Source organism: Erpetoichthys calabaricus, chromosome 8, assembly GCF_900747795.2.
Source record: "Erpetoichthys calabaricus chromosome 8, fErpCal1.3, whole genome shotgun sequence".
Classification (NCBI taxonomy): Eukaryota; Metazoa; Chordata; class Cladistia; order Polypteriformes; family Polypteridae; genus Erpetoichthys; species Erpetoichthys calabaricus.
In genome coordinates this window covers 84294709-84303818 of record NC_041401.2, presented here as the reverse complement: position 1 = coordinate 84303818, position 9110 = coordinate 84294709, and positions in this window count along the sequence as shown.

The following is a 9110-nucleotide window of genomic DNA, read 5'->3' as shown; positions in this document are numbered from 1 at the left end:
CACACTGCTCCTTAGGGGCTCTCCATCCCAGCTGCCTGCATTTACCAACGAGCCTGCTCTCTCATTCACTTGCCCCCTCATTGGCTCTTTCAGCATCTTGCCTTCTCCTCTCCTTCTCTAACTTCTGTTCTGTCTTCAGTCTTTTCCCTTCTTCTCCCCTTTGCACTCACACTCCTCCTGCTTATAATGGGGACATGGCACAGGTGTGGCGATCATCAGCTTCCAGCATCAACTACAGACACGGACAATCCCGCATCTGTGCACTTCAGCGCGGAAACGGCCACACCCGTATCGTGCCTGGGAACCACTCTGGCCACACTACCACGCCCCCTCCTTAAGCTGCAAGTGCGGCGATTATTTATTTAAAAAACTGGCCATTTGTTTAGCGCCACAGACCCCCTATACCACAAAGGCCTGTACTATGTCATATTGACCACAAATTAAATGAATTGGTTAAAAAATAAAAGATGCACCTGATTACCTGTTTTTACATTCTGATGATTACATTCAAACATTTGGCTGATCATTTGGTGTGTCAGGGTCTGGTTCAGCATACCATATCTCTTCAGGTATTGGCAAGCCACGCTTATGTGCCACATTATGCAGCACGCTACATACTTGCACAATGCAACACACTTTCTGTGGACAGTAGAGCAGTACATTAATAGACTGGAAATGTTTTCTATTTACATTGCTATCGTTAAAACGACTGTTTGCCTTTTGCCACACTAGCTGGAAAAAGCACCTGCAACAGTTCGGAGTTGCCATTTTTATAGGCTCTCCTGCTAGAGATGATGCAATGCCAGCTCATTCTTTTGGTGATTCATCCCTGGCCGAAGTAACTTGTCCAGCACCGTTGCAAAAGCAATGTGCATACAGTGGACCACTTCAATTACATTTGGAAAACATTGCTACATTGCTACAAATTGTGCTTTGATGTTTGCAAAAACAAGCAGAAACTTCCGTAAGCATGGTGTGAGGCTGCCATGAAAATGCGTGTGGCATTACACCAAGTTTAGACTTTATACAACTCAAAGTGTGCATGGAAACGGGCCTACCCAACATTTTTATGTGTATGCACCATTTATACATGAGGCTCAGGATGTTTAAATACAGTATATTGTCACACACGTGCGCATGGGAGGCAGTTAAAGGGCTTGAGTAGGGACAGTTCCGAGACATACCGGGATGTGGCAGAGTGCACTGACTCTTTTTCTCCCTTGCCTGCAGACCATTCACGGGAGATTCCACCTGGTCCTCTTGACGTCACTTCCGGGACCAAGCCAATGGAAGGAGACCTTGCCGGCTCCGGTCCCTGTGATGTCACGTCCGGGCTCGCACCAATGGCAGAAGACCTACATGAGCCCGACCCCTTTGACTTCACTTCCTGCCTCCCCCTTTAAAAGCCTCCACCTTTTCCCTATTCCCTCAGTTCTTTTTGGACTCGGTTTTGCGCAAATCAGTGCTGTATTATTTTGAAAAGCAACTTTGCAGCCAGGAAACCAAATTATACGGGTGGCTGCCCCAAACCTTTATATGACTCTGTCTCGAGTTTGTGACAATATATGCGGGATACTTTCACATACATATGAGAAACTTTTTTGTACGTTTGAGATAAAGTTAGATTTAAAAAAATTACCAAAGCACGCTTCGGGGCTATTTAATTATGACTTTACCAAGGTCATGGTGCTTCAGATTGAAATCACTTATAGCACGGTGATATAAAAAAAAGATGGGTGGGCTTTTATTTAGGAGTGTGGGTTGGTTTAGGTACATACTTTATGTTCTGGAATTCTTTAGGTACTTACTTTATGTTTACAGTTATCTTTCTGCATACTTGTGATACAGTTTCAGTTATTTTGCTTACCTGTGTTGTTCTGTCATGCAACAAGGCTGCAAATAACAATACTGAGTTTGCTTTACTTAACCTGGCTGCATCTGGCTCAAGGCATGAACATACTGTGTGCAGCACAAAAGAGACCACTCACCTACAAACACTACTTCATGCATATACAGGTATATCAGTTAAAATAAAGCTCATGTCTGTGGAATAGAAGGGGACACAGTGCACCAGAGAAAAGACAGGTCCAGGAGGATAGGATGCTTTATCAGACAGCCTTTTGTTCACCAAATTTGCATCACTTGCAGAAAGCAAGTAAGAGAGTGTAGAAGATTTTATATGGTGTCCATACACTGTGCACAGCTATGTTGTAGCCGGCTTTTAACCTTATTATCTTAGAAAGACACAGTTCAAGATGCAAGATACCTTTATTGTCACTGTATAATACAATGAAATATCATTTGGAGCAATATAAACGCCTTGGATAAAAGTATATTAGAGTAGATAATAAACATTAGTAAACATGAAACTATAAGAAGCACAGTTACTATTAACAGTTCCAAATATACATAGAGTAAAGGTAAACATGTAAGCATAAATAGATAAATGATAAATGAAGTCACAAAAGAATGAAGTAACAGTGAAGACTGCAGTCAATGTAATGGTTATCAATTCCACATGGATCATGTATAAGTGTGTGACTATGTGTGGCTGATGCAGATATTCAGTTCAATCAGTGCTGGTTTCTGTTATAGGAAGGGGCAGTTTCTCGTACATACATGAAAAGCATCAGTGTTCTAACTAGCAAGTTATTTTATGTTAAAAAATCATGATAATGGTGATGCTGATTTAAACTGTTTACGTAGCTTTAGTCTTGTTAACTATAAACCCGTGTTAGGATATGATTGTTCTGCTGTGGCTTCACCTATAGATATACACTATATCAGTACTATAGTAACGGACTATAGTCTCATTAAAAAGTCCGGATAAAGCAAGATGAATGTGAACAACTTAATTGTTATTTCAAGATTCCCTATAAAGATTCCCGATAAAGGTGTGCTCTTCCAAGAACTTAAATATGGCTTTGCTAAATATTAAAGCACTAACCAGTAAGACTTTCTACATTAATGATCTTCTTAATAATAGGAAATTGAGTTTCTTGCATGGAGTGAAACATGTCTTAGTAGTGATGGAGTCACAGTGTCAACTGAAGTAGCACCTCTGAATTACAATTTAGTTTATTTGGTTCTTCATTCATTCTTCATTCATTTGTTTCTTCAAGGTAAATAAGGTAGCAGTTTATTTTCTCAAGCTGACTAAACTGCCAAAATACCAGTTTTGGTAATTTCGTGTCTTTTGAGTATCTTGCCATAGTTATTCAAGGAGTGACATAATCTCTTGTATTGTTTGTTTATAGACCCCCAAAATATAATGTGTCCTTTATCCATAAATTTAGTATCCATATTAATAACTAATTACGACAGATTCCTAATTGGAGGAGATTTCAGTTTTTACGTGGATATTCAATGTGACTCTAATAATAATAATAATAATTCATTACATTTATATAGCGCTTTTCTCAGTACTCAAAGCAAGATACTTTATTAACTTGTTGTACTCCTTTGACGTTAGTCAGGAAGTCAGCTAGTCTACACATAAGGGAGGAGATTTAGTCATTTTAAAAGGATTTCAAGTTAACATGAGGCAGGTTGTGGATATCACCATGTCTGACGATTTCTTCATTCTGTTTAACATAGAAACACTGTTGACTAGAATTAAAGAGTAGCATCTTGTTAAAAACTCTACTTTGATCGTAGAAATCCACAATGTCCAGATTTGCTAATATTCTCAACAATCAATCCAAATTAAGTGCCTGCCCTCGCACAAGCAGCAATCTAACTGTTAAGGTGGAATATTTGTTTTCAAATGTGAGAGCTGCAGTCAAAATGTAAAGAAATCCTCCAGCACTAAAAACCCTGGTAAACTCATAGGGTGCCAGATCTTAAGAGAAAATGCCATAGGGTTGAGCATAAATGGACAAAAACTGAATTAACAATACATTATGAAATAGTAAAGGCACATGTAGCTGAGTACAATAAAGACGTTCTTGAGAGGCAGATCTATTTTACTAAAATTATAAATGATCATGCAGGAAATCCAAGTGTTTTATATTTAACTCTGTACTGATTGTCTTCTAAATCCAGTTAAGCCAATTAAATGCCTCCTGAATACTTCAACACATTTTGACACATTTTTAAGCACAAAATAAAGAATATTAGAAGTAACATAATACATCCCTCCAAAATGAGGGAAGTGACTTTGAATCCAAACAGGAGAAGGTTCAGCCTTCCTTTAAAACCGTCTGCACCATCTTGAAGAATCCCTCTCTCTCAGGGACACTCACTGTACTCCTAGTGTATTCTCTAAGGGATGGGGAAATATGTAAAATGACCTTCTGAACCTTGGTCTCTTAATCCTGAGAAGGTATTAGCCACACTCTCTATGAGGAGCTAAAAATGTGAAATTCTTTTTTGTTTGTGAACCTGAAGCTGAGACTCATACTGTTAAGCTAAGGCTCTGTGCCACTAGTGTGACAAGACTGAGAAGCTATTACTTCAGGAACAGAACTTCAGCATCTAAGCTCTTGGGCCAGAATGAGAAATGCCTTTTCCCTATGAAAGGGCAAAAGACATCAAAAGGCAAGCTGAGGAAGCAGCTTTGCCCTGACAAGGATCATGAAACAAAGAGAAATAGTGCACTCCAACACATGAAGAATCTTCCACATAAACCCAGAGCAACAACAAAGCGACAACTCCACACAACATCAGACATCATCCATTAAGACTTGGTTTTGTAAAACTATTTATCTGTTCCAAAATAAAGTATAACTTTAGAACTTTAAATACTAGTAAAACAGCCAGCCTATATGTTATATGCTTGTCTGTCTAGACTGTCTGTATCCATTTTAATGTCAACATATATATGCAGGTATCATATTTCTATAATCCTTGTGTTTATTCATAAATTGCATTATTCTGTTTCTTGAAATGAATGTGCCTCAGTTAACTTGATATAAGTCTAAAGGCTGGAGTGAAACAGAGACTGGTAAGGTAAATAAAGTAGGAGCCTTGCCAGATTATTTGATTAATTACTGGTATTGTCAAAGGCAAAACTGATAATTAATTAACCAAGTTAAAAATTATTTTTCAAATACCACATTATTATGGCACCCTCCTGGGTTGCTGTCTTATTGAATATTAATAAAAATTCTTACAGTATAAAAGAAGGACAAGCTCTTATTTAGAAAATGGTGATTTTTTTTCATGACATTTCTTTCATTTCTTTTTTGTTCTTAGTTGTCTGATATTGTGCGTTTTATTCACTTTGTCTTGCTTGTTTATTAAATTATAATGTCATGATTACTTCATATTACTTTTTACAACACTATTTAATCCCTTCAAAGGAGAAAAAAATGACTATTGTCAATCGATTGTTTTTTAGTTGACTAAAGATGTTCTTTTTCGGTGACTTTGGAGGAGTGCTTTATTCTCCCTCTTAAAGTGGTTGATAAAGACAAAAGAGTCCAGCTAACCCATGAAAATGTAACTTATATGTGATGTGTGTCCCCCCTACAGATACTCGTTAAGCTTTAAGAGTAATCGATTTTAGGAATCCCGCTTAAGATGTCAGTAGTTTATAACATTTACTTTGCAAAACTGCACACACATTACATATCAAAAATGTATTTTTTAAAATTACAAAGCATTAATGAGAACCAATCTTATCTAAAGGGCAGTACTGTCACTGAACTATATAAGGATTTCAAATTACAGTCTTATTAAATTAATTCTGATAATCTGATATAAATGCAGCTGGGAAGAGGATTGCAGTAATTTAAAAATCTTAAAAAATTAGAACAGTTGAAATGTTTGAATTGTTTGTCCAAATATGTCGCACCCATGTATGTCTAACAGGTGGTTTCTTGTTTTGTTTTACACTCATGTGAAAGTGTGATTTTGTTGTAATGTATAAATTGTGCTGCTAGCACTATTTATTTAGAATTAGATGGCTCTTTTTACATATTTTCCAAACTAAGTGACTGCTCAAGCATGAATCTGAGAACTGGTGAGAGACAGTTTTTAAAAGGTGAGCTCAGAACCAGAGTTTCAGATTTCAAATAACAAATTTCAAATAAGTTATTCTCTGCACAAAACTGATTATTCTGACTGATGAAACCTTAGTAGTCACCTATAAACTTTAATTAAGCATTTAAAAGAATTACTCATTTCCAGAATTTGACTGATATATCCTGTACTGTGCTGACCTTTTCAAAATTTTCAGAATTAAAGCATAGGGTTTATCAGACAACTTTATTTATTCTCACACAGTCAGCTTTTCTAATGCAAAATAAGGATAACCAATCACTAAATTATTAGTAAGAGTTTTCAGTCTATTAGATTTTTACTATCTTAATTATAAAATGTCTTCAGCGTCCTTAAGATTGTTAAGATGTCATGAAGATTGTTGATGTTATGACATTTCTTTGACTGATTATTTCCAGCCTGAAAGGTTGTGCAAAAAATGTAAACCCAAAGGACCTACAGTACATCTGAATAGAAAATCTATTCTAGAAGTAGGGAAATCTAAAATAATAAAAACAAAAAAACAAACATGACATGTCCAGAAAACATAGTAATGCAGAGAAATACATTTTAGGAAAATTTCCTAAAGATGTACCCATGATTTAAAATGAAAAGCAGAGTAATGCATTGCTCATATGCAACAGGCATTTGAATACAACCACATCCAGTGATGAAGTTGGTCATACATAAACTAAGGAAAGTTTAAACTAAAAACAGCATGCTTTTTTCACAACATGATTAGGCTGCTTCAAATGTTATTGAATGTCTGAGATTTTTATAAAAAATGGAATAAAAAGATAGATGAAAATCAGAATTACATGTTTAGTATAGCAAAACATGCACTTGTTTAAAGAAGAAGTTGCATTTATTCATGAGTACTTGCACAGAGAATAAATTCAGAGCATCATTATACCATGTAATGTTCACAAGTTACAGCCCCGGTAACACAGATAATGCAGGTCACATCACCTCTGAGTGATGGTGGGCAACTAAGTCTTTATTAAACATTTATAGCATAAACAGATCACACATCAGTACCACTGCTATTGCCATGTCAACTACATCAGCTACATTTTTTCAAAATAGAAAGATATAAAATGTCTTATTTAAAGTCTGCAGCCTCAAAATTCATGATGGGAATCCAGCCCCCACCCAGCACTACAATAATTTATAAATATAGTCAATGTTACATAAGAATAATTTTGTTGAGAACAGGACATTCAGCACAACCCAGTTCATATGTCACTAATAATCTAAAGTTTGAAAAATATCATCAAGTAGTTTGTCCCTTGACAGTGGTGCATGATGAGGAATAACTCAGGCCTGACTCAACTGCTATTGTGTGCTAAAATGTTTAAGAATTCATTGCACCAAGTAAATATTCACTCATTCTCCTTCCTTTTGGTAATGGTTTAAAACTGACACTTTAAATGCATTTTCAATGTTGGTGACACATTTTTTAGCTGTCTTTCCCAATGACAGTTTCATACTAATTTAGGAAAAGAGACATTCTCACAGCACATATTCAAGGACTGCGCCATTCTACAAGAAAAAAGTGCAAGAGACAAAATATCAGCCAGAGAAAGGAAAATATACATAATGTACAGAACAATTTTGATACTGAATGTGCAAATGGAACTTATGATTGACACCAGTTGGAAAAGAAGAATGACGTTTATACTGAGCAGGGATTTTAAGGTCTCTTTTAATTCAGTGCTGAAAGCAAAGCAGTGTTGTTTGCCAAGGATTGAAGACAGTTTTTACAAACCTCACAGGGGGCAATGCTTTAAAAAAGATATAGTTAAAGTGTACTTTCAATTTGAAATGGAGGAAGAATCAAAGTGTTTCTGTTTTTGGTAATTAATACACCTAATGGAAGGTATCATTATATGCATTAAATATCTTTTCATTGTCTTATAAACACATTTTGTGTGGACTTAGGGGGAAATTATAGCTAAATAAATGAAGTTTCCTTGTAGGATGTGCTACCAGAATAGGATAACTCAAGCACTGCTATTTAATGCTAGTTAAGCCTTGTATTTTGATGTGTTGAAACCAGCAAAACATTAGTGCTTCACAGATGGCACAGTGAGCTCTTGTAAAACACATAAATATATGTGGCACAGATGCACGAACATCAGTTTTATACTAAGGGAGGAAAAATATAGAAATTTTAATCTACATCTATGTCTGTTAATGACAGAGAATGTTTTTATTAAGGAAGAGCAGTTTGAGTTAAGGTAGTTATACTCACTAACCATGGCACCAGAGCTTAGTTATGTGGTGCTTGTTGATTAAAAACTGAAAGTAAGAATTTGATTATACTCTGTACATGCGACATTAAGATCCTATAAAAGCATAACAGTTTGGCATTCAGAGTTGCTTTTGTCCCTACAGGATGGCAAGGAGCCCATGGACTAAGTTTTGTATTAGCATTGCTCACACACTACTGCCTTGATAAAATTATCACCTCTCAAGTAAAGTGACTGATGAGTGTGACCTGACAAGCGTATATTACTGAAGCCAAGGGTTAGTTTATGTGTCATTGTCTATGTTAAGGGAATACGCAAATGCCATGTGGAAATGAAGGTTTACCAACCAGAATGTTTCACAGCTATAAACATTTCTTCAATCCTGAAATGCTGCATTGGAGTCTTACCAAATCTAGCAAAAGTTTCTCGCCCTCTTAGTTAGTTTCTGCAAGCCTAGGTGCAGTCAAAAGAACTGTGCACACAATCTCCAAGAAACAAAGAGATTAGTGACATCAAACATGGTGCTAACTCAGTGTCTGTATATACAATAAAACTAGCCTGTGATGATTTCACATATGACATCTTAATGTCTCACAAATGTATGACAAATTTATAGCATCTGCATCACATTTAACATTTGTGACTGAGAAGAATTATGCAAAAATTGATAAAACAAGAATTAGGTCTGGTGTATTGTGAAATGTTTAACTATTATTTCTATAGTAGGTCTATAGATGGTACCCGCAGAAGACTAAACTCTTCTGGGTCCTGGCACACCAACTTTTTTACTGTAACATGCTTATTATGGGAATTGCATATCTTAAAAGATAAGTTTGGTTATTTTTCAAGTCAACATTTACCATATAAAACTGTGTT